Source organism: Jaculus jaculus, chromosome 7 (assembly GCF_020740685.1).
Source record: "Jaculus jaculus isolate mJacJac1 chromosome 7, mJacJac1.mat.Y.cur, whole genome shotgun sequence".
In the NCBI taxonomy this organism is placed as follows: domain Eukaryota; kingdom Metazoa; phylum Chordata; class Mammalia; order Rodentia; family Dipodidae; genus Jaculus; species Jaculus jaculus.
The window spans coordinates 6762674-6788815 of record NC_059108.1 but is presented as its reverse complement, the minus strand read 5'-3'; the positions used below and the strand labels follow the sequence as shown (position 1 = coordinate 6788815).

The window sequence follows — 26142 nt, the reverse complement described above, 5'->3', positions numbered from 1 at the left end:
CATTGCAATACCTGCCTTCACTTTATTCACGTGGCTTTTCACCTCTCCTTCCCATTCCTTTATTTTCAACCTTGCTTATGTTGGTCTGGAGAGTACAAAACAAGTATAAAGATGGACTTGAGGGATGGCTTAGCAGTTAAGGCGCTTGCCTGCAAAGTCAAAGGACCTCGGTTTGATTCCCCAGGACCCACGTAAACCAGATGCACAATGTGACACATGCGTCTGGAGTTTGTTTGCAGTGGCTGGAAGCCCTGGTGTTCCCATTCTCTCTCTCTCTTTCCCTCTCTCAAATAAATAAGTAAAAATAAAGAAAATATTTTAAAAAGTATAAAGAGTACAAAACTGGAGGATGTGGACATATATTGAGCATTTTTCCATATCTGAACTTCTCCTGTTATATGCACGATCTTAGCCCTCTAAGTTCATTGACAGTCTGGTTTTACACCTGCTTCTTTCCTCTGCTCTCTTGTTTCTTCTTTTCCCCCCTTCCTTCCATCTTCCCCTTCCTCTCTCCTGCCTTCTGTTCTTCTTCCTTTCTTTCTAAAATATCTATTTATTTATTTATATTCATGTGCATGCATGGGTGTGCACATATGTTCACCAGGGTCTCTTGCTACCACTGTGAACGAACACCTGATGCTTGCACCACTTTTTCATCTGGGCTTACATGGGTGTTGGGGAGCTGAACCCAGGCTAGGAGGCTTGAGAGTGCCTTTAACCATTGAGCCATCTCCCCAGTCTCTTGCGCTCTCTCTCTCTCTCTCTCTCTCTCTCTCTCTCTCTCCACTTTGTGCATCTGGCTTTATGTGGGTAGTATGGAATTGAACCTGGGCTGTTAGGCTTTGTAAGGGAGCGCCTTTAACCTTCGGGCCATCTTTCCAGCCTGTCCTACATTTTTTTCTTTTTCTATGTTCATGCCAGTTTACCACGGCGCATCAAGTTTTTAATAGTCTTTTGTTTTCCATTTTATTATATGGGTCAACTTTTCTTTGTTCCATTTCCTTTTCCTATTTGAAAAGGGTCCACTTGACAGTCTGTTCATATAACAGACACATTTTGTTTCTAATGCATACATTTAGACTTGCGTGAATGCAGATTTCTGGGGTCAGCAGCCATATTCCCTCTCAGACAGGAAAAGGGTCTTATCAGATTTTCCCTTACCCTTGCCTTTGTCTCTCACCTGGGCTCATTTTTTTCCTTTCTTTTATATGAAAACAACCCGTGACCTTAATTATGGACCTAAAAATATGTGCTACACATTGTAAACTTAAAATATAAATTTTAACTGACATTTGATTTGCTTTGTGTTAACATTTTTAAAAATCTCTTTCAGTATATAATATGCATATATAATCTGCCTAGTGGCTTTATGAAGCCTCTGTGTGTGTGCATGTGTGTATCTAAAAATATGAAAATATATCATTTTATTCTTGTACTTGATGCTATGTATAGAATTCTGGGTTTAAAATAACTTCCCTCTGCCTTTGGAAGTATGACTTGTGTATTTGTTAATATGAAGTCTGGTGACAATCTGATTCTCATTTCTTTTGGATAAAGGTGTTTTTCTTTCCATTTTCTACACCCCTGGAATATATGATCTCTCTCTGTTTCTTTTTCTTCTTCTTTCCCTCCCCTTCCTGTCTTCAATTCTCTTTCTTTTTAAGATTTTATTTATTTGTAAGCAGAGAGAGAAAGAGAGAGGCAATGGGTATGCCATCTGGGTATGAATTCCAGATGAGTGTGCCACTTTGTGCATCTGGCTTTACGTGGATACCGGGGGAATCAAAACTGGGTCCTCAGGCTTTGCAGGCAATCACCTAAACTGCTGAACTGTATCTCAAGCCCTCTTTCATTTTTTTTTTTAAGAAAAATTTTTAGCACTTAGGGCTTTCCTTCAAGCTGACCTTTTAATTTTTTTCAGTAAAGTCATTTTCTTTTTCTATCATCAATCAATCAATGCATCACATCATTTCTGGATCATCTGTCAGATGCTACGCAACTTCAGCAGGACCTTTACTTTCCTTCATTTTCAGTTTCTTTCTTTTGGTGCGAGCTCCAATATCATCTTCATGTCTAGCTGCCCCCCTTAAAATGAATAAATAAATTGATTAATTTAAAAAATTGTCTTGGTCCATTTCACTTCAGTTTTTCAGATCTTCAATAAAGCTTGAAAGCAAGAAATCAGAAATTAAAACTTCAATTTCTACTGCTTCTTTCTTGGGAAACATATTGGTTAAAATATAGATTTTTATTTTGGTTCTTTCACAGCAGGGTTTCAACTCTAGCCCAGGCTGACCTGAAACTCACTCTGTAGCCCAGGCTGGCCTCATGGAGATCCTCTTACGCTTGGCACTGCCCCGGAGTGCTGGTCTCAAAGCTGTGTGCCACCGCCTCCAACGGAACATGAAAATGCCCTGTCCCTTGAGTTCTGTTTGTTTCATTTAAGTTCAACCTGATTCTTTTCTTTCCTTTCTTTCTTTCTTTCTTTCTTTTTTTTTTTTTTTTTGAGATGAGGTCTTCTTCTAGCTCAGGCTGACCTAGAATTCACTATGTCATTTCAGAGTAGCCTTGATTTGAACTCATGACGATCCTCCTACCTTTGTATCCCGAGTGCTGGGATTAAAGGTGTGCACCACCAGCTCAGACTTCAACCTGATTCTTTTGTGTGTGTGTGTGCATGCGTGTTGTGTGTGTATGTGTGTGTGTGTCTGTGTGTGTGTTTGGCTTCCCCGTATGGCTAGGGAGAGATTTGGTGGAGGGGGTTGTCACTGTATTCATTAAGAGAAGGCGACTGTCTTATATTGGGCAGCTGGAAGAGATTTCTGAGGCTCTGTAGGTTTCCTCAGCCTTCCCCATGACCTGGGTCCTTCCTGGAGGGGTCAGGACCATCAGATTCACTTTAGGGCAGGTCGTGAGGACCACAGCCGCTCATCTCCTTCAGTGGCCTTCCTTTGCCATCGACCCCATCACACCTTCCCCACCTTCCCTGGCCCTTTTCAGGTCTGGTCCTCACTCTAGGACATTTTTGGGGGTCATGTGATTCACATCCTTCCATTGCTTGACTTTGGAGAACACAGTCTTTTGTACCCCTGCAACTTTCATTTGAAGTTTCTATGGGTAAGTTTGTTTCTTTCAAGTTCATTACCCTGAGTGGATTTTGAATCCTAACCCTTTCTTTTTTCTCTACTTATAGCAAACTGCTCCCAGTGATTCTTCCAGAAACATCTCAAAATTTCTGGCATGCTGATAACTCCCTTTCTTGTTGACTCAGGCTGTGAGTCATCTTTTGTAGTGTTTCCCGACTTAAGGGAGGCAGAGGGTAGGTGGGCGCGTTTGCTTTTTCCACTTGAAACCATACACAACTGACTGTCTTTAAACCTGCATTCTCTTGGGTTAGTGCTGCCATTGGACTTTCTAGTAGGTCAAACACACCATTAGAAATGTAATGCTATGGCTGGAGAGATGGCTTAGCAGTTGAGGTGCTTGTCTGTGAAGCCTGAGGACCCTGGTTTGATTCTCCAGTACCCATGTAAGCCAGATGCACAAGGTGGTGCATGCATCTGGAGTTCGTTTGCAGTGGCTAGAGGCCCTGGTATGCCCATTCTCTCTCTCTCTCTCTCTCTCTCTCAAATAAATAAATAAAATTTAAGAAAGAAATGTAATGATAACTTTTATTTATTTCCAGTACTTACAGTTCTTATTTATTTTTCTTTGCTGATTGCATTGGCTATAAGTGTCATAACATGTTGAGAATTCTGTTGATGGCAGCATCTTCACGTTTGCAGTTTGTTTTAATTTTGATGAGAATGTCCCTGGTGTTTTACCCTGGTTGTTTTGAGATAAATGTTTTAATGATCTTGTTTTGCATTACTAAGCATCTTTCCAAAGATCAGAAACAAAATAATCCAATTTTTTTTTCCTTGACCTTTTTGGCCTCTGTCAGAAGGATCCTGGGGTTTAGGTCACTGGCTTCTTGGAATTGATTTCTGAACCTTGTGTCATCATTTATGACACTGAACAAGAAGTCCCAGGGGTTGGAGCACCCTCCTGAAATGAAGACTATATATGTATGTGTGTGTGTGTGTGTGTATACATGTACACACACACACACACACACACACACACATATATATTTATTGGAGGTAGGGTCCCACTCTAGTCCAGACTGACCTGGAATTCACTATGGAGTCTCAGGGTGGCCTCGAACTCACAGTAATCCTCCTACCTCTGTCTCCTGAGTGCTGGGATTAAAGGCATGCACCACCACACCCAGCTAGACATATTCTTGACCTGTCCACAGTATTGTTTCTTCTCTTCCCTGGGGGAATACTTTATTGCATGTCCACTGTTCTATGGGTGGAGCATGAATGTGACAAAATTGACTTAATGTCCTTCATTCTGTAGAATCTAAGTGGTGGAATGGACAGTTAGTAAACCAATAGTTGAACTTGATGAGACTCTTTAGTCTTCTAGGGTTTGTTGTAAAAATCCGTATATCCCAGGAGAGAAAACACTTTAATCCTGGCCCTTCTTCATGAGAGAGACTCTTCATTCATTTCCATGACATTTTGTGGACAGACACATGTGCAGTGGGCACCGTGCTTGGACATATGCCAGTACAGGGCATGGAAGCTCTTCTGAAGATGAGGAGCGTGGCCGCCTTTGGAGGAGTTTTCCTGACAAGGAGACATGTCAGAGGTTTGGCCCTTCATAACACTGTACTAGAACATTGCTTCTGGGAATCCCATTTTAATAAAATTACACAATTAAAATCCTTTTATCATTACAATGGCTATTGCTATTTTAAACTATTAATGGTTATTGCCATTTTAAACTATTAATGGTTATTAATGCTATTTAATTTGAATCTAAACTAAGTATATATCTAGTTACCATATATTTTTCTTTCTTTCTTTCTTTCTTTTTTTTTTTTGTTTTTTGAGGTAGGGTCTCACTCTTGTCCAGGTTGACCTGTAATTAACTCTGTAGTCTAGAGGTGGCTTTGAATTCACAGTGATCCTCCTACCTCTGCCTCCCGAGTGCTGGGATTAAAGGTGTGTGCCACCACGATTGGCCCCAAAATATTTTTTTAAAAATATTTTAAAAATAAATAAAAGTATGAAAGATGGTTCTGGCTGGATGAGGGTGGACTTTCGTTTAGTTTTCTCTTCAAAAAGTAGCTAGTTATTTTATAAGTAGAGAAATCATACATGCCTACAAGATAATTTTGGAAATATAGACTTTTAGAAGAAATTTAATCCCACCACTCAGAAATTTTGTTCATATTTTTCTATATATCCCTCATTGTTGTCTTCTTTCAGGAATAGGGTTAAACTGTAACCAGAGATTTTTAGTTCACTTGAAAATGTATCATGAACATTTTTCCTACCCACCAAAATGTTTCTGAAAGCCTGATTTGTGTGTGTGTGCGCATGTGTGTGTGTGTGTACACATGCCCATGTGATGCTCTGTGCACCTGCCTGAGATGGCTGGATGGGAATGCTGGGCGTCATGTACCACTGCTCTTCTGCCCATTACTCTTACTTGAGCTGAAGTCTCTTACGGATCTTGGAGCTTCTCACTTTTATCATGAGCCCCAGTAATTCCCTGGTCTCTGCTCCCCATGGGACTGGGATTACAGACATGTGTGGCCATGCCCAACTCTTTATATGGGTCCTGGAGATCAAACTCAAGAGATCGCTCAGTATGGTACATTGAGCTAGATGTCCCCCATAATGTCATGTGTTTTAAATGCTTGGTCCTCAGCTGATAGCAGTTTGGGAGGTGGAGGCTTGCTGGAGAAGGTGTGTTACGGGGCATGGGCTTAGGGGTGTGACAGCCAGCTCCCGCTTGCCAGGACGTGGCTCGCTCTCCTGCTGCTGTTTTCTACCCGCTGTGGCAGAGGAGATGCCCAGCGTCTGCTCACGCCACGTAAGCCAAAACAAAAACTTTCCTCTCACCAACCGCTAACAAGAAGGTAATTCGGTCCTCTAGTGCTTGAACAGGAAGTGCTCTTAATCATTTAGCCATCACTCGAGCCCGTGAAAGCCTTATGTTTGAATTTCAGTATTCCACAACGTAGCCCCCCTTCCACTGTAAATACACACGCACACACACGCACACACACCTCTACTATAGCAGGCATTTCCATCAGTGTTTGGTAGTGATATAGGTTTGCTCTAGGAGGGCAAAACTGAGACATAGGTTATAAACATATTTGAGGTATCCAACATATATCTCCAAACCGTGATCAGGAAAAAAAAAAAAATCACACTGATTTCCACTCCTCCCAGTGCTGTATGAAAATGTCAGCCAGATATGATGGCACGTGCCTGTAATCCCAGCGCCCAGGAGCAGAAGCAGGAGGACCACCGGTTCAAGGCTGGCCTGAGCTGCGGAATTAGTCCCCAGTCAGTGTAGGCATATGGCAAGACCCTGTCTCACTCTCCTCACCCCCCAACACACAAAACTGTCCATTATGCGTTACCAGCGACAAATGTTGCCACCACACACACACACACACACACACACACGTGCAGCACCAATTTCACAAGGGGTAAACATTTTTTCCTGCTACTATCAATCAGATCCTGTGGTAGACTACATAAAAGAAACTCGGCCTTGAGCAGGGCAGGCGCTGAGTATGTAAATGAGTCAGAGAGCAAGAAACCTGAGGAGGATGCCAGCGTTGGCCTGGGTCCGAGAAGAGGCAGCCAGTTTGATTTCCTGATGTGCTCACATCTGGGAGGTTTCTCTCCCCGCATCCAGGCAGTTCTCCCAATGTGTCCTCTGCTCTGTGGTGTCCACGCCAGGCATGGAGAAGCCATCAGCGGCCTGGGGAGCTCGGTGAAGAGGAAAGAAGAGAGCCGAGAAGAGAGGGGACAGAGATCTCCCCGGTGCCCCTTCACAGGGGTTGGAGGGGAGACTGGTCTGAGATGGTCCCTCCTTCAAGATGAGCCGCAGTCTGGTGCCTGTAGGATTTGCGGGCGTGGCATGCTGACCCACTGGACACTCGCAGCGCTGGGCGGCTGAGGGGCTCCGCCTGCGTGTGACACTCCCAGGGATGTCACGGCAAACTGATGCGCATGGCTGAGAGCAGAATCTGACTTAATGCATTTAACAAGTTAATGTTTGTGCTCATGGGCCCTGTGCACATTTAAGAATTAATTAAATCCTTTAAGGAAGCCATTTATGTTTGAGACCAAAGAAGATACTCAAGGGCCGAAGATCCCCTGAAGAAGAACGTCCAATCAGAGCTCTCCCGCCTTTGCACGCCTGTGGGAACAACTTTCTCCCGCCGTGATCCCCAGCGCAGAGCACACACGTACCTTTAACCCATTCCTTCTAGAAAGCTCCTGAGGAGGTATCTTAAACTCGAGTTATTTTCAATTTCACCTAAGGTGTCTATCCAATGCAGTTTCCTCAGTGTCCACAATGAGGGACACAAAAATCTCCTAGCGTCATCAAAGTCTTAGAAAAATATATTACCAGGAATTGGAGCTGCTACTGTGCGTTAATTACAACAAGCCCGGCTGCTGCACAGATAATCTCCAGCGTCAGAGGCGTCCGCTCAGGCAATATCAGGAAAAACAAAATCTTCTTCTTTTCTTTTATTTATTTATTTGAGGAGAACATGTGGTTCATTGTGGAGCTAAATCCCAGCTATTTAGTTGTTCTTTTAAAGATCTTACTGATATTTGAAATATTTCTCTCTTGAAGAGAAAACCATGTTAGGCTTGAGATGTAAGTTCTGAACTGCTGGGATGTTGTCAGAATATCAATCTTTGGGAGAAAAGGCAAGAATCAGCCATTTAGACCAGGACCTGAGTGTACCCAGTCTTTCCTGTGCCTCAGACCTACCTGTAACCAGTTTGCATGAGTCTGGGTGGGGTAGGTTTTACTGGTACCTCTCACTTGCCAGCTGATGGTAGTGCTGTGTGATAGATTCTTCCGTCCAGTGGGCTTGAAGGGGAATGGGGCTGCCAGAGCTGTCCCTCTGGGGAGTCTATGATTTGTGTGATAAGGTCCTCAGGGAGTATAGGAGAAGCCGACAGCTTGAGCCAGCCTTGGAAAACCCTGGAAATAAGATAAGGTCCCTGGCTACAAAATGAATCATGTGGGCTTTGGGAGAATAAGGGTCAGGGCTCTAGAAGGCATAGGAGTGGTAGAAGGGAGGAGTTAGGAATATTTTCCAGGGTCTGGTGAGATGGGTCCATGGTTGAAGGTGCTTGCTTGCATAACATAATGCCCCAGCTTCAGTTCCCCAGTACCCATGACAAGATGGCACATGCGTCTGGAATTCCTTTTCAGTGGCAGGAAGCCCTAGCTTGCCCACTTTTATTCTCTCTCTCTCTCTCTCTTTCTCTTTCGTATCTCTGCTTGCAAATAAATTTTAAAAAGAATATTTTCCTATTAATATATTCCTTCAGTGTGGAGGAAAGGTTAATTCCCATTTATTCAAGGCTTCTTTATTCATTTGCAAGGAAAGAGAGAGATCAAGAGAGAAACAGAGAGGGAGAATGGGTGTGTCAGGGCCTCTAGCCACTGCAAAGGAACACCAGATGCATGTGCCACCTTGTGCATCTGGCTTACGTGGGTACTGAGAAATCATTAGGCATGGCAGACAAGTACTTTAACCACTGAGCCATCTCTCCAGCCCTATTCGGGGCTTCTTTCTTTCTTTCTTTCTTTATTTTATTTATTTATTTGAGAGCAACAGACAGAGAGAGAATGAGGCAGGTAGAGAGAGAGAGAATGGGGGCCTCCAGCCACTGCAAACGAATTCCCGATGTGTGCGCCCCCTTGTGCATCTGGCTAACGTGGGTCCTGGGGAGTTGAGCCTTGAACTGGGGTCCTTAAGCTTCACAGGCCAGCGCCTAACTGCTAAGCCATCTCTCCAGCCCCTATTTGGGGTTTCTTAAGGGGATCCATACCCATGGTGATCTGAGGGTCCTTAATGCTTACAGGAAGAAGAAGGTCTTTGCATTACTTAATGTTCTTGCTGTAACCAAATAACGGAAGTCATAACTTGAGGAAGAAGGATTGGTTTGGCTCATGGTTTCAGAGGGCTCAGCCCACGGTCGCTTGGCCCCATATGCTTGGGGAAACTCAATGTGGCTGGATTGTGCAGCCAGGGCTGTTCTCTCCGTCTTGGCTGGCAGGTCTGGCAGCAGCACAGTGAGAGGGATGTTGGTCTTGGCCTGGCTTTGTCCTGCCTCCTTTTCATTCTGCCCAGGCCCTCCACTTAGCACACACGTGCACTTATTTCCCCTCTCAGTTTGTCCCCTGTGAAATGTCCTCACAGATGAGCCCAGAAGTATGACTTGCCAATCTCCTAGGTGATTCTCAATTTAATCGAGTTGATAGTGAAAATTAACTCTAGAGGTGTTTTTTTTTTAGATTTTATTTTTATTTATTTACTTATTTATTAGAGACAGAGACAGAGGGAGGGAGGGAAAGAGAGAGGGGGAGAGAGAGAGAATGGGCACACCAGGGCCTCTAGTCATTGCAAACGAATTCCAGATACATGTGTCACCTTGTGTTTCTAGCTTACGTGGGACCTGGAGAATCAAACCGGGGTCCTTAAGCTTCACAGGCATGTGCCTTAACTGCTGATCCATCTCTCCAGACCCGTGGAGATCTTTTCTGAAAAAAAAAATTTATTTATTTATTTGCAGGGAAAGAGAGAAAGAGAGAGAGAGAGAAAGGATGAACACATTAGGGTCTCTTGCCACTGCAAATGAACTCTAGATGCATGTACCACTTTGTACCTGGAATTGAACCCAGACCAGCAGGCTTTGCGAACAAATACCTTAAAGGGCTCAGCCACCTCGCCAGCTCCTCACAGATCTCACTGGGCAAGAGAAGGCAGCCACTAGTGGAGTCCAAAGCAGCTCAGGGAGATACAGGAATCCCACCTAAAATAATCCCAGTCCCAGAGTAAGAGATCTACCCCCACCGCCCTCCCTGGATCTCTACGAGCCACCCCTCGCAGTTCCCAGGGTGACTTAGCCACCTCCCTCTCTTCTTGGTCCCTGGTGTAGGAGCCACCGTGGGCCTCAGGCCGGCTCCAACTGTAGGCAGTACAATTTAGCCAGAATTTAATAACATTGTTCTCACTTTATTTATTTTTATAATTACCTCTAATTTAGAGCAAGTGATACAAATTTCCATTTAGGGTAATGATATAGTTTCCTTTTAAATGCATTAAAGTAAAAAATAGTGAATTAATTAAAAAAATATTAGCAGGGGTACAAAAACACAGCAAAAATGTGCCAGTGGTGGTTTATTGCGGCACAACTCCGTGGCAAAATGTGCTGGGAAGGTGGGATGCACACGCCTGTGTTTGGCAGCATGAGTCTAGAGGCCTCTTAGGGACTACTTTTGTTTTTTGTTTTCAAGAACAGGTAAGGAGGCTCAGAGCTATTCGAGAGGTTCAGAGTTTAGGAAGCTAAAGACAGAGTACATTGAGCCCAGAGTTGAGAATGGAGTGGAGATCGGGAACGTGCTCTAGAATGAATGACCCCAAACTGAGTAGCTCCTATCGTCAGGAGCCCTTGCTTACCAGCAAAGGACTGTGGCTCACAAGCCTATGGACCCACTGCCTGAGAAAAGGCTTGTCGAGATGGAGTCATGAAAGCGGAGTATCCCCCTCACTTTCCTGTGAGTTTCCTTGCCACTGCCCTGCGCACACGTATCCATCGGAGACTTGCTGTGCCCTTTCTGTTCTCAGTGTTGGAATAAAGGCAGGACTCCATTCCCTTCTAGAGGGTGCTTGTCTAGGCTCTCTCTGTGGTCCTCACAGCATCCAGCACAAAGTCCTCACTCACCAAACCACCCACCTGTCCATCCACTCATTCCCTACCTACCTACCTATCTGCACATTTGCCTGTCAGTCCCTTCATCCCTTATCAACCCCTCCATCTGCCCAGCCACACATTTCCTCCATTTATCATTGCCCCCTTTCCTTCCCTTCTTTGCTCCCTACATTCATCTTAGTGTGAAGGGCGCCCAGGTATAGAACTCCCTTCTGAGATCCCAGCAGGAGGAAGGTGGGGGCATTGGGTTCATGGGGGAAGGACAGGGGGGTATGGGGCAGAAACACAGGAGCGTGCTTGCGTTTCCAGAGGGCACAGAACAAGCCTCAAGGCCTCCCTTGCCAGGGTCCAACGTGGTCTCGGGAGTGAGATAGACATCTCAGATTCCCCAGCATCTGGGCAGCTGGGGCCCTGGGCTGTCCCCCTGTTTGTTGGTAACAGACGCTGGTCTCAGAACGTAGTTTTGGGGCCGTAGGGCCTGACTGCAGGCCACTTTTACCCTTCCTTGACTTCTCCACCTGTGTACGGGTGCCTGCTCCTGGCCTCTCACACATGGCTGGCTCCTGGGTGGGATCAAGCCTCTCTCGGAAGAGGGGGCTAGGAGCTCCTCACGAGAGCCTAGGGTGGGCCAACGAAGAGCTGAGGTACACTGTAACACCTGTGCCACTTGCAATGCTGGGCTCCCTTCCCCTATCTGCTGTATGCGTCTCTTCGTCTTGTGTTGGTAACGCCAGCATGCGGGAGTCTCAGGGTGAACATGTCCGGAGTCGAGAAAAGCTGGGAGATGTTAATCTGGGGGTGGGAACAAGTTGCTCTAGGTGGGGATGGGGAGTGGAGGATAGATATGGAAAGCACAGAGGGTGCCTGCTTTGAATCCACAATGCCTGGGTCCCTGGAACATCACTGTTCTCTGAATACAAAGTTCCTCCTTCTTGAAGCAAAGCTCTGAAGGGTGCCCAGAAGCCAGTGACAACTGGGAAGGGGACGGCCAGGCAGGTGAGAAGTACACAGCTACTGTGACATGTCTCCTTTGTGGCTCGTGGCTCAGGCATGTGGGAGAAGGTGCGGCCTTCCTTCCATTTCACAGAAAGCACAACTGGGGATGACCAAGCCAGCAGATGCGGGAACCCTTCAGGGGGTGGATGGCACAGGGCCTTCTGTACTGGATCTGGGCAGAGTGGATGGCACAGAGCCTTCTGCACTGGATCTGGGCAGTGTTTGAATGAGTGAGCAGATGACAGCAAAAATGGGGTGAGTTAGGCACTGGGCAGGACTTTTACAAGTAAAGGCAGAGCAGACGCCAAGGGAGCCACAGGGCATGTATCTGTGGGCTTCATGGGTGTGCATGTGTGTATGTGTGTGCATGTATGTGCGTATGTGTGTCTGCATATGTGTGTGCGCATGCTTTTGTGTCTAGGCACACGTGGGGGCCAAGAGGTAGATGGTTGGTGTATTTCAACTGCGCTCCGCCTCCTCTCTTGGAAGTCTCTCCCTAAACTTTGGGATCGCTGATTCAGATAGGATAGCTAGCCAGCCAATCCAAGAGATCCTTCTGTTTCTGCCTCCCTCCCCACTGCTGGGATTACCTGCAAGGTGTTTTGTTTGTTTGTTTTGTTTTGTTTTCAGGTTTCTCATGGCAGGGTCTCACTCTAGCCCAGATTGATCTGGAACTCACGATGTAGTCTCAGGTTGGCCTCGATCTCACAACAATCCCCCTACCTCTGCCTCCCGAGTGCTGGGATTCAAAAGGTGTGCTACAACGCCAGGGTTTTTACAGAGTGCTGGTATCTGAAGTCAGATTCTCACGCTAGCATGGCAAGCCTTTTACGGACTCAGCCATGACCCTGTGGCCGTCTGTTTTATAATTAACCAGGACTTCACTGATTTTGAGTGACAGAACATCCGACCTCAGAGCAGCTTACCGGAGCCTGTACTGATTTCTGTGTGTGCGAGCGTGACCATGGCTCAGCCTCAGGTACCATTTGACCCAGCAGTTAAAATTATGTCACTGAGTAGGTGGCCTTTGTCCTCTACATCCTCTACAATGACCTCGAGCTCCAGTGCCACTCGTCACCATGGCCCATCTCTTCAGACTCTTCTAGGTGGCAAAGTGGCTGCCACAGCTCCAGGTCTCACCGAAAGTGTCTGAACCCTCCAACAGCTCCTTGGCAAGCCATAGCTCTGACTCTCATTGGCCTGAACCAGTCACTGAGGCTGGGGGCGGGGCTGCGCATATTCTGATGGGCTCTGGCCGATGCCACAGACACTCTCTGGAGGTATGTTTCTCTCAGCTGTGGGGCTGAGGAGGAAGAGGGGATCTCCCACGCAGGCTCTCGGGCACACGTGTATGGTGGGAACTAAACACCTAGTTAACGATGCTTACCACTGGAGTGAGCCTGAGCCTGCAGGGAGACTCTCCAAGCTAAGAGTGCAGCACGGACTGCATTTTCAGGAGCTTGCCTAGGCAAACACTTGTCTTTGGCAGAAACTCCCCCAAATCAGAGCTGTAGCGGACCAAAGCTAGTATGATGTCCCAGACAGACAGGGCTTGGGAGCATCCCCCCCCCTCCCCCCGCCACAAAGGTGGTCCGCTTGGCAGGATCTTTGCAATGCCCAAGGGAGCTACAAACAGGTAGGGCACTGCTTCCCCAGGCATGTGTTATGAAAAGCTTGGGTTACAAAACACCCTGGCTATTAAAAACCTGCTACTGACTTTAACGGCAATAAAATTTCTGCTGTTTACGAGTAATTAGCCACTTCTGGAAAAGAGCTCTATCCCTTTAAATTTATGGGGTGTCTTGATTTATATATTTCATTGAAGGGGGGATGTCACATTACATCATGTCAGCCTGTTGTAATTTGACGCAAAGCAAACCTACCAAGGAGCCACAGCAGCATTCCCCGCGGCCTCCTGAGGTGCGCTTTTAGGTGGGGGCGTCTCCGGCCTTCGTTCCATCTTCGTGCTGTCAGGAACAACTCAGGGAACATTTATTTGGAGTGCTTCAGTCACAGGTCCGCTCTCAACAGCCTCAGATCTCCCTCCCAAGTGCATCTTGGGAGATTTCACATCCCAAAGGGTGGAGAGGACTCAGACTTCTGTGGATGTTTAATGGTCCCCCCCACCCCCGACCTGCCTTTCCTGGGCTCTGCTCAGGCTTGGGGAGCCAACAGGACACACACATACCCTGATTTCCAGGACCCTGAGGGTGGTCGATATACACCGCACACCACATAGCTAAGGGGCTGTATATTGTCTGGCTGAAGAAGTAACTAATTCTGAGAAGAAGAGAAGTTTGGTAAGCTTGAAATCTAGCGGAGGGAAGAGTGTTCTGAAAATGGAAGAGTGTCCTGTAGAAGACAGGTCTCGTTTGACAGCTGAGAGTAGAAGCCATCCAGTGATCTGTGGTCAGACTGGGCATCCACTGGCCTGTCGGCATTGCATTTCTTTTACCCATCTGCCCATCTGTCCTTCTAGCTAGCCATCCATCTATTCATCTACCCATCATCTATTGAGCCATCCATTCCATCCATCCATTCACCATCTACCTATCTATCCAATATCTATCCATCTGTCCATCCATCCATGCATGCATACATTTATTTGTCTATCCAAATTCTCCTTCAGCCCATCCATTCACTCATCCACCCAGCCATCCATCCATCCATCCGTCCATCCACCCACCTATCCGTCCACCCACCCATCCAACACTCATCTACCCACCCATCTGTCTGACATCCACTCACTGCTTCCTAAATGTCTACGTAGTCAGGAGTTAACCAGTGGAAGTAAGTCACAGATTCAGACTCGCTAACTTGCTGGATGATCTTACGTGGGTCCGTCCCAGCTTCTGGCCTTGGGCGACTGATGAGAAGAAATGCACTCACTGGTCTTACTAGCAGTTAGGTGATCTCAGAGGCTTCTCCAGCCCGGACCATTGTGTGTGTGTGTCTCTTCCCTCAGGGCGCACCTCCGCGATGGTGTGCATAGCTGCCATTCGTCATGTGTGCTCCCCAGGCATTGGGGGACAATATGGAGGACAGGAATGGGATGCTATCTTGGCGGGGCCCAGGAGTGGCCATTCGTTGAAAGTCTGGTATGAACCCTGGATAGGTGTTTCACAGGCAAACAGCAACTTAGTGAAGGAGGTTGGAGAGATGGCTTAGCGGTTAAGGTGCTTGCCTGCAAAAGGTGTCACGTGTGTCTCGAGTTTATATGCAGCAGCTAAAGGCCCTGGTACACCCATTCTCTTTCTATCTGCCTCTGTCTCTCTGCTTCTCTCTCTGTCTGTCTGTCTCTCTCTCTCTCTGTCTCTCTCTCAAGTAAATAAACAAAAATAAAATTTAAAAAACAGCGACTTTTGCCGGGAGTGGTGGTATATGCCTTTAGTCCCAGCACTCAGGAAGCAGAGGTAGGAGGATCTCTGAGAGTTTGAGGCCAGCCTGAGACTACATAGTGAATTCCAGGTCGGCCTGAGCTAGAGTGAGACCCTACCTCAAAACACAAAACAAGCAAACAAAACCAGTGACTTTTGACATTGGACCATTGAAGTTACATGGAGACCTCTTATGGGCACTTGTGGGGCCAAGCTGGAGAATTACCCCCAGGAACGTCAGCCCGTTGGTTGGCTATCTCTGGATGTGTCCCAGCGGGTTCCCTGCCTTGCCCAGACTGTCACTCGCTTCTAACACATTTCTCTGGGTAAATTACAAAACCCAAGGCTCTGCCTTATGACACTAGGACCTCTCTTGACACTTTAGGTCTCAGCATACACCTGAAAGAACCTTCTAGAATACTCACCTTCTTAACTTGTCTTCCTCGGTGTCATAGTCAATGGTATCCTGAACCATTAGCTACCAGACCTGTTACTTTGGAGGGAATATTACAGCTCCCTATCTCCAGGAGTCTCAGGAAACACGTGGAGGGTCTCTATTCTAAATGCCTTCAGCTCTAGGCAGCCACTTTCCTCTTTTTTCCCAGTTTCCCCCCTGGGTGCTCCATAACGCCGCACCAGATCCTAAGCATGCTCACCCGCTCTGGGTGGAGTGTGGCCCTTCAATCCAGTGGTGGTGAACTGGGACCTTGCCATTGTTTTGAGGCTTTTTACTCTTCCTACTCAGCAGTGACATTTTGATGGTCATTAGCCAAAGTCTGAGTCTCCTGTGAACTGCCTGTCCCCAAGCCTTTGTCTGGATTCCAAAGGGAGGTCTTCAGCTTCTACCCAGTCACTACCGGCACTTTTAGGACGTCAAGGAGGTAAGCTTATTAACCCCTTGGCTACCACCTCTGACTGTGGGCGTCAGGGTTCCCCGAATGTGGTTTGGAGAGGGAAGGCGCACCTGGAAATGAGGTGGAGACCCGGCAGCGCTGGCGGACGTGCGGATGACAGCAATATGAGAAGGAGTGCCCGTTGCAGCCATCCTTGCTGAGCGCCCGCTCGGGGTGCGGCCCCGCTTCAAGCACTGTCTCCCGTCACCTCGTCATCTCCACGGCACACGCGCTCCGCCCCAGGAGTTGCCGCGGGCCCTCAGCACTTTAGGAGGAAGACACTCGCCGCTCACCGGGCAGTGGTAAGGGGGTTTCCTTTGTCACAGCGCGACTCCCAAGAGTGCCACTTCGTGTCTCAGAAGGACTTGGAGAGCCTTGATTCGGTGGCCAGTCATACTCTTTGCAGGCTTCGTACCTCCTACTTCTGCGTCAAGAGATTCAGGTTCAAGAAGGCCCTGGGTTTCCTCAAGGCTTCTCTTCTTCTTCCTTCTTCTTTCTTCTTTCTTCTTTCTTCTTTCTCCTCCTCCTCCTCCTCCTCCTCCTCCTCCTCCTCCTCCTCCTCCTCCTCCTCCTCCTCCTCCTCCTCCTCCTCCTCCTCCTCCTCCTCCTCCTCCTCCTCCTCCTCCTCCTCCTCCTCCTCCTCCTCCTCCTCCTCCTCCTCCTCCTCCTCCTCCTCCTCCTCCTCCTCCTCCTCCTCCTCCTCCTCCTCCTCCTCCTCCTCCTCCTCCTCCTCCTCCTCCTCCTCCTCCTCCTCCTTCTTCTTCTTCTTCTTCTTTTTTTGTTTGTTTTTTCAGGGTAGGGTCTCACTCTGGTCCAGGCTGACCTGGAATTAACTATGTAGTCTCAGGGTGGTCTTGAACTCACGGTGCTCCTCCTACCTCTGCCTCCTGAGTTCTGGGATTAAAGGCGTGTGCCACCCTGCGTGCCAAGGCTTCTCTTCTTAGAAAGCACACTAGGTTCGGAGGAGGTGGCTCCCCGATGGAGTGCTTACCCAGCATGTACAAGGCTTCCAGCCCCAGCTCTGAAGAAAGAGAGAGAGAGAAGAGAAAAAGAAGAAAGTGAAAAATCCTTGCCTAGGAAAAAGCGTCCTGGGCACCAGAGGTGGAGGGCAGGGAAAGACATGGGCATCGAGCCCTAAAGTATAGCCTGTCTTGCCCTGGGTACTAGACCACTCTGAGAGCCATGGACCTGTCCCTCAGTGGCTTTTCTGCTCTTGCCAGGAAAGTTATCATGGCTTTATTTGTAAATGTCGCCACCCGTGAAGTTCAATTCCCTGCTGCTGACGGCTCAAGGTTAGGCCTTGGCTGGGAGGGCCCTTCTCTGTCAGGTGAACCCCTGGAACCTCTGAAGAGGCAGGAGGAAGGACCAAGAGACTAAAGATAGTTCTGGACCTTGGCAGCCTTCTTGGGCCACACCCACTACACAGCTGTCTGTGCTGGGACGCGGGTGCAGTTGGAGAGAGTGGGGGGGGCAGCTAGAGGGGGAAGCTGGTCATCTGAGACGCCTGACCCTGCGGCAGTGTGGGGTGTCCACTAGGGGAGTGTCCCTTCATTCACTCCGTGCAAGGCACTGCTCTGGGCCGGGGGGGGCACATGGCTCCTGGAACAGAGGGGCTGTGGATACCCTGGGCTTGCCGCTGTGCCCTGACCTGCTGTCCTGCCTCTTGCTGTGAGGGTCTGGATCCTAGGAGCTGTAAGAACCAGGATGTTGGGTGTCAGTGGAAGTTGGATGGTGTCCTGTAGTAAGAGCAAGCCAGGGGTGAGTGGAGGTGTTGTCCTGGTGTCAACAGCCCCCAGACCCACTAGTCTCATGGGGCGCTGAGGAGACAATGACACCACCCTCAGACAGCTCCCAGGCACTTGTCCCTTCTGTGAGAGAGTGATGCTCAAAGGTCATCGCTATCTTGTGGAGTGGGTGTTCTGGGCCTACACACTGCATGTCCTTTTGATGGCGAGCTCAGGGAGGACGGAACGCTTTCCAACCCTTATCTCTGCAGAGCCCAGCTCAGTGCCTGGCACACGGTGGGTCTTCGGATGCTCTTGCTGAGTGAAAGACTGAATTTTACAGGGGCAAATGTGAGATGCCAAAGGAGAAGAGGAGAGACCGAGGGCAGAGGAGAGGCAGAATGTCAAGGCAGGTTGAAGAGCTAGGAGTTCAGCTCACCTAGAACTTGTGGATACTTAGCATGGTATTCAGTTTGGGGTTTGGTGTGAATCCCAGGGGAGCTGAGATAGAGGTAGGGATACTTGACAGAGGATGTCAGATAATCTGCCATGAGACAGGGTTGGATGTTTCGTTATGGGTCAGGGTCAGGTCAAGTGGCTGTGTACAAGGTGACAGTGAGCTAAGACAGTGTAGACCAAATTTCATACCTGGCTTGTCTCAGGAGCAGAGGGTAGAGCTATTCTGGTGGTCTGGGACTGGCCTTGTGGTCTGAGTGCTCTGCTTTCTCCAAGGATGAAGCCAGAGCCCTCTTGATCTAATTGCTTCTCTAAAGCCCCACCTCTGAGTCTTGCTGCCCCAGGGACCAAGCCTTTACACACGGACTCTGGGGGGACATTTCATGTTCAAATGATAACTGAAGAATTCCTGGGTTACCGTCACGCGTCCCCTAAGAACCATTCTAGGTAAAAACCAGATGAAGCCAGGGATCTCTGCCCTCCACTCAATCTTTGCCAGTGGAATCTAGACGTATATCCCAGTCCCTGGAATCTCTCAGCCGCTAGCTTGAACCCCGACAACCGGGCCAGCAGTCGCCATGGCTGTGAGGGTGGCCAGAGCTCAGCCCTGGCTCGCAGCCTCTGTTCTCCGACGTAGGTTGGGAGGTCTCAGGGTCAGGTTCATCTCGTATCCTGGGGGTCTTCTCTGGCAGAGACCATGTCTGGCCAGCCTTATCACTGCTGTATGGCAGCAGAGGGATGCTGAACTCGGGTCCCCCAAAGCCAACAAGGAGCAGGGGCCTGGCCCAGCCTTACCAGGCGCCATCTGTTGGCTGCAGCCCGCTGGATACAGACAGCAGTGGAGCCTCCCGCGGCGCTCCTGGCTGTCCGCAGCAACAGTCGTGTGCACTGACGGGGTGATCCATGCCTAGGCTCATGTCTTTGACAGGTGCCCTGTGCACAGCACTCCCAGGGCCGACGTACTTCACAGTCAGGCCTCCTTTTGGTCACCTTGGCATATGGACATTTCACATTCTACTTCATTTTCCACTGAGTCAGATCTGAGGCCTCGGCGAAATGAAAATAGTCCACTCCACCTGCTAACCGTAGTCCAGAGGGCTTGGATAGAAGTGACTTTAATCGGGGGTGAAGAGTGTGGAGGTGAAGCTGCTCTTTTGGCCCCTCACCTCCCCGAAGCCCGTGCGCAGAATGTGTCCTGAAACAGCAGCTCCTGCTGCCTCCTTCCCGGAGTAGGGGCTGTGCAAAGAGGCCAGGGCGGAGCACCGAGCCAAGGCAGGTTAATAGGGGATTAAATAGCTAACTTCCTGTCATGACCGGCACTGTTTACAAGAGAAAGGAGAAAAGCCAACAAGAGAGGTGCAATCAATATACTTCTGACCATGGCTGTTGGCTTCTCAGTGTACAGGTAGGCCATTCGTTAAAGGCACATGGACACAGGGGCCTGCCCTGCTCCCATGCTCCCTTGCCCTACCCTCCCTCCCTCCCTTTCTTCTCTTCTTTCCTTTCTTCTGCCTGCCTGCCTGCCTTCCTTCCTTCCTTCCTTCCTTCCTTCCTTCCTTCCTTCCTTCCTTCTTCTCTTCTCTTTGTTCCCAAATCACCCTCAGCAGAGAAACAGAAGCTCTTCTTCCAGCTTGGGTTTGGGGAGGTGAGAGCTGCTCTGCTGCTCACCAGCTCTCACACACTTGCGAGTTTTCTTCCGGCACTGGTGATTGAACTTAGGGCCTTGCCCACATTAGTTGACTATTCTGCTGTTGAGCTACATCCCAAGTCCCTTCTTGGTTTCCACTTAAAAACGTATTTTATTTATTTACTTATTTGGAAGGAGAGAGAGAGAGAGAGAGAGGGAGGGAGGGAGAAAGGGAGAGAGAATGGGCACACCAGGGCCTCCAGCCTCTGCAGACGAGTTCCTCCAGATGCGTGCGCCACCTTGTGCATCTGGCTTCATGTAGGCACTGGGGAATTGAACTCAGGTTGCTAGACTCTGCAGGCAAGCGTCTTAACCACTGAGCCATCTTTCCAGCCCCGGTTTTTCACTTTTTATTTTGAGCCATGGTCTTACTAAGTTGCCCAGGCTGGCTTTGAAGTCACTGGGTTATCTCAAGAAGGCTTTGGGCTTGTCTCCTGCCCGCATCAGCCTCCCCCAGCACTAACTGGGATGCCAGGGCCATGCCGGCGTGTCTCGTCTCTACCGTCCGTTCTTTTGTTGCTCTGGGCACCATCCCTTCTCAGACACTGTGATCAGACATCAGCTTGGGGCCTTCTGAGTCTGCTCCTTCTTGGGGCTGTGGACTGTGCAGGTAGGATGCTCCTTCTTGGGGCTGTGGACTGTGCAGGTAGGATGAGATGGCCACTGTCACAAAACTCCAGCAGAGGAGACAAGGCAACGTGACCTCCCACAGCCATGCATTAAGGGCACCGTGACAAGTGTCCCGAGGGTTCAGAGAAACTCTGGGTTCTGGGGAAGGCATGGCCAGCTCTAACCTGGGGTACATCCAGGTGGGTGTTCTGGAACAGGTGAATCCAGAATGGAGCCTGGAGGAAGGATACATTTAGGTCGACAGCCAGCGACGGAGAGGTTGTTGGGGGAGGTGTGGAGAGAGGTCCTGCCTCCACTTTCCTCTGTGTCAAGCCGGGTGAGGGGAGACCAGGGGCTCTCCAAGGAGAGACCACCCTTCTTCCTGGTGTCCTGTGCCTGGGAGCCCTTTCCACCCCCAGACTCTTGCTCCACATGTATGGTTTGTGATGCAGGATTGAGTTTCAGCCTTTATGCCCCACCCCCAATCTTTTCTGATCCACAGTCGATATGAAGCTTCCTCTTTTAAATGTTCATAGACAAGGGCATGTGTGCCTCTGAATCAGATCTCAAGTTCCCAGAGATGTGGTCATGCTGCCTCAATAGATGGTGACCGTCCTTGTGGAAGTGCCATGGGGTGGGCGGGATGTTTGGTCTTGTGGTTATAGATTGTCAGTCCCTTAGCATCTGTCTCACAGGAACTTGCTAGAAGTACTGAGGTGCACTGAGGCAGCTTCCACTGGTGGCGTGAGGCACTCAAGTCCACAGTGTGATCAACAGCCTGGCCCCATCTTCCTCTTTCCCCAAAGCATTGCATGCTCGATCCGTGCCTACACGGGCTCTTCCCTCTGCCCCACGGCCTCCCCTCCTCCTCTCCATTGAGGGGCCAGATCAAGGCTCAGTGGAGACCTGGCCTCTCTTCTCTGGCCTCTTTTTCTGCTTCTCGGCAGCAGCTGGCTCACAGTGGGCAGCAGAACCCTTGGCTTTAGCACTTGGCCCTTGTCTATCAGCCTCACGGCCTGGGTCTCTCCTCTCTGAGTCAGCTTGCTAAGGCGAGGACTGGGTCTTACTTGCAGATCTTTAGATCCACTCATTTCTTGCCATGCATGGGCATTGGATGCACAACAAAACAGTATAAGTCTCACTTTACATGCACGCCAGGAAGATTGGTGATGGGCTGTTTCACTAACTGCTTCCATGTGTGTTGGTGTGGCTTATGTCCCCCACGTTTCTGCCTTTACCTCTGGGTTAACATGTGTAGAGTTTGCACATGACATGTCTCCCACAGGCTCATGTGTTGAATACTTGATCCCTAGCTGGTGGTGAAAAGCCCACCTGACATTGGAGGGGATTCTGTCGAATGATGTGTCAGCTCTTGTAACTATTCAGAATATAAATCTAAAAAAGTTGTGTGTGCCTTCTGGTCCACCAACCAGGGAGTATTTACTTGTCACACTGCTATTTTCTCTTCTTTTTTTTTAAAAAAAATGTTTTATTTTTATTAACTTATTTATTAGAGACAGAGAGGGAAAGTGAGAGAGAGCGAGCAAGCGAGTGAGTGAGATCATAGGCACACCAGGGCCTCCAACCACTGCAAGCGAGTGCCACCATGTGCATCTGGCTTACCTGGGACCTGGAGAATTGAACCGGAGCCCTTAGCCTTCGCAGGCATGTGCCTTAACTGCTATGCCATCTCTCTATCCCCCAGCTTAGATTTTTATTTTATTTATTTGAGAGAAAGAAAGAGGCATAGAGAGATGGAGAGAGAGAGGTTGGGCATGCCAGGGCCTCCAACCACTGCCAATGAACTCCAGAGACATGCGCCCCCTTTTGCTTGTGCATCTGGCTTACGTGGGACCTGGAGAATCAAACTGTGGTCCTTAGGTTTCACAGGCATGCACCTTAGCTGTTAAGCCATCTCTCCAGCCCACATTTCTATTTTCACTATGACTGCCCACAACAGCACCCCCAAAGTGCCTTTTCATCATGTTTCCATTTCTTGGAATCCACATAGTCTTTGGCCTTCTCTGAGCTTGCCCCTGGCTGGGGCTTCCTTGCTGTCATGCACTAGCAAGCAAAGGAGCTGGCATTGGCTGTCAGTATTACCTATCACCAAAAATACACATGAAATGAACATTCAAAGTAGCCTTCTGGACTGCGGAGATGGCACAAAGGTTAAAAGTGCTTGCTTGCAGTGCCTGCTGGTCTAGATTCAGTTCCCCAGCACTCACATAGAGCCACATGCAAAAAGTGGCACATGCGTTTAAGGCACTTGCCTGAGAAGCCAAAGGACCCAGGTTTGATTCCCCAAGACCCACGTAAGCCACATGCACAAGGGGGTGCATGCGTCTGGAGTTTGTTTGCAGAAGCTGGAGGCCCTGGCGTGCCTGTTTTCTCTCTCTCTTTCTTTATCCCCCCTTCTCTAATAAATAAAATAAAAATAAAATCTTTTTTTAAAGAAAGTGGCACATGCATCTGGCGTTCATTTGCAGTGGTGAGAGATCCCTGTGCATGAGTGTATTTGCATGAATGTGCATGTCCCCCAACACATATAGATAAATAAGTGTTTTTAAAAGCAGCCTTGTGCAAGAGGTGACTTGTCTCATGATAGGGAGTCAGCTATTTTTTTCTTGTCATATTTTGGTTCTCCCTGGTTTTCTTCGCTGCTTTCTGTAAAAGAGAAAACACATTCTCCAACAGAGAGTGGGAACAACATGGGTTACAGGGGATAGACATGGTTGGTTAAGAGAGATTTTGAAGACTGTAGGCTCTCTTCTGGCCAAAGACTAGTGGGACTTCTCACTGGAGCCCACAACCCTCATCTTCATAGGGTTCCGACTTGATTCTGAATTCCAGATAAGAGTTCCTTCCCAATGAGCGAGTCTCTTATCCAACCAGAGAGCCTCTGGTTACCCACATAGGCTGAGTGCTGCTGTTGCAGAGGTGTGTACATCTTGTCTGGCTGGTTGATTTTGTATCAATCAGGGTCCCCTGCTTGTTCACAACACTGGTGGCCATTTTCCCCCAGCAGCTCATAGAGCACTTTCCAACACTATGAGGGCTGGCCATCAGGGAGCTGGCTTCTTCCATCCAGATTCTAGCATGATCTCTCTCTGTCTCTCTCTCTCTCTCTCTCTCTCTCTCTTTTTGGTTTTCCAAGGTAGGGTCTCACTATAGCTCAGGCTAACCTGGAATTCACTATGTAGTCTCAGGGTGGCCTCAAATTCACAGCGATCCTCCTACCTCTGCCTCCAGAGAGCTGGGATTAAAAGCGTGTGCCACCATGCCCGGCTCCAGAATGATCTCTTGATGTTCTGTGTGGGCAGCTTCTGGTGTCTTCAGCAAAAGGGGGTCTTACCTTTTAGCTCAGGTGGATAATTAAGTGCTTTGACAGAAGCCTGTCTTGTTTTGGGGACCTCATATGTCTCTCTGACCAATAGCTCACTGTGGGGTATAACCCATTTTTGGCACTGAGAATTACAAGCCAGAGCCAATGGTTGTAGAATTATGCTTTCTCCACAGAGGAATCAGACCATTACAGTGATGAGAATGGTGGTGGGGTGGTGGAGGTTGTTGTCATTTGTTGAGAGTTGGCTGACAGTACACAGTCTTAACAAACACTCATGCAAAGCTGTTCCAACTCCACACCCAGCACTTCTCTTATGCTGGTTTTGTGTGGGACATGCACCAGTGATGCAGGGACCCAGAGCACAAGTCTTCTCTGTTCTGAAAAGAAGACCTGGAGAACGTTCTGGGCTGTTCTCCCATCCTTCTGGATGCATTCACTGTCTCCAGTTCTAAGTGACAGTCTCAACCCAGAACCCCAAATCCCACACGGTGGAGAGACCTCTTTCCCTTGAGAATTTTGAAGTCATCCAAAGCCTCCCAGGAGACAAAGCAAAACCACCTTTTGTTCCTCTTTTCTCTTCTAAATCTGTTGCACCAATATGGTCACTGCCTCCAGCTCCGTGGCACTGTGTGCCATTGCTACACCCGTCCAGCCAAGCCCTGCTCGCCAAAGCAGTACAGGTCTTGACTTTGGCCAACAATCTACTCCCATGGGGAAGTTTGGAAGTTTGACCCCAATATCCACCTAGATTTTTTTTCTGCTTATGTAATTGCCATCCTTCACAGTTTGATGTGAGTATCATATTTTCGTTACTACATTCGTCAAGTTTTTAACTCTTTCTGGCTCTGTCTCAAGGTATCGCCTACACGTCAGTCAGAACAGAGCAGGTCACCCATGCTGCCCTCTTGTTTATCTATTAATCATCTGGCAAAAAAAAAACAACAAAACAAAACAAAACAAAAAAAACTATCCTGCCCACCTCGGTAATGTTTGTGATGTAATTTGTTTGGATGCCCCAAATGTCACCAGCGTTGATTGTAAGAGATGAAAAAAAAAAAAAAAAATGTACTTGCTCAGCATAGCAAGCTCTAGGCCAAAATGTAAGCATGAAATCTCTGGTTTATTTTTGTAATAATGTTTACAGCTGTTTAATGACCCTGAAAAGGTTCAGTAGTCTGGTATTCTGTTCTTCAGAACAGGAGTGTATTATGCTTATAACAACCTTAGTTAAACAGTTGAGCAACACAATTGGAGAAATCGTATTTAATAAGCCATTGTATTCTAGGTGAACTTGTCTTAATTATTGCCTAGCCTTCAGTTGTAAGAAAACAAGGTGGGCTGCAGGAGAGGCAGTTGTTCGAGTTCTGAGGAAGCACGATTTCTCTACTCCCAGAGCTGCGTGCTGTGAGACTATTTTAAGCCAAATCACATGGCTTTGGACAGACACCTCCCTTGCTGAAAAGCCCAAAAGCAAGTCTCAGTTGTGCATGGCAATTTAGGTGTGGGATTCATGCAAGGTGTGTGAGGCAGCGCTTTTGCCCACGTTGATAAAAAGGGGAATATTTAGTTGTGCTTGGCTAGACAACAATATTTGATTTTTAAAAATCCAGTTGAAATGGTTATTTTGAAAGTCATTCTATTTCCAACTATTCTTTTTCAGAGTATAAGGATAAAACTCTTTCATGCAACTTACTGGCAAGATCTCTACTTTTTGGACTATTCATGTGGTTACTTTTTTTTTCCTCCCTCCCCCCCCCCCCCCCCCCGCTCAGCACCCGTGCTTGCAAAATGGAACTGTGTGTTTGTGTAAAATTTATTTAGACTCATAGCAGCTGGTATTTCTGGTGTCCTGATAGTTTTAAATTTCATTTTGAGGGAAAGATACAATTAGGTTTTCTATTGGAAGAGTTAAGTGAGAAGTTTAGTCATTGATATCATGGGAAATAGTCTTGAAAGGAGAAATGCAAAATCGAAATAACCATCAGCACCATCAAAGGCAGCTGAGCGGTTGGCTGTAGCTGTCATGATGGGGTGGGGAGACGGAAGGCACTCTGTCCATCTGCGCCCAATGGCAGGCTTCAGATGTTGAGCAGCCCGTCATGAAGTGTGGACTTGTAGAGCCCAAGGAGAGAACGTCACGCCTTCTGAAGCCTTGACCAGGGGGCAACTGCCTGTGTTCCTCGGTGGGGCCCAGGCTTTTCCATGCCATACAGAGGAAATCCAGGCTGGCTGAGACC

The 26142-nt window shown here is 48.2% G+C and overlaps 1 protein-coding gene across 7 annotated transcripts in view; it reads left to right on the top strand.

Annotated features, from left to right (window-relative positions):
* Znf536 (zinc finger protein 536) overlaps window positions 1-26142 on the top strand; it is a 531971-nt gene that overhangs the window by 202239 nt on the left and 303590 nt on the right. Inside the window, exon 1 of one of the 7 annotated variants that reach the window (XM_004659967.2) lies at window positions 19595-19668. The exons of the other annotated variants lie outside the window; for them this stretch is intronic. The gene's annotated coding sequence lies outside the window, so the exon portion shown is untranslated. Of the gene's footprint in view, window positions 1-19594; window positions 19669-26142 lie in introns of those variants that run through there. 7 annotated transcript variants of the gene reach the window in all.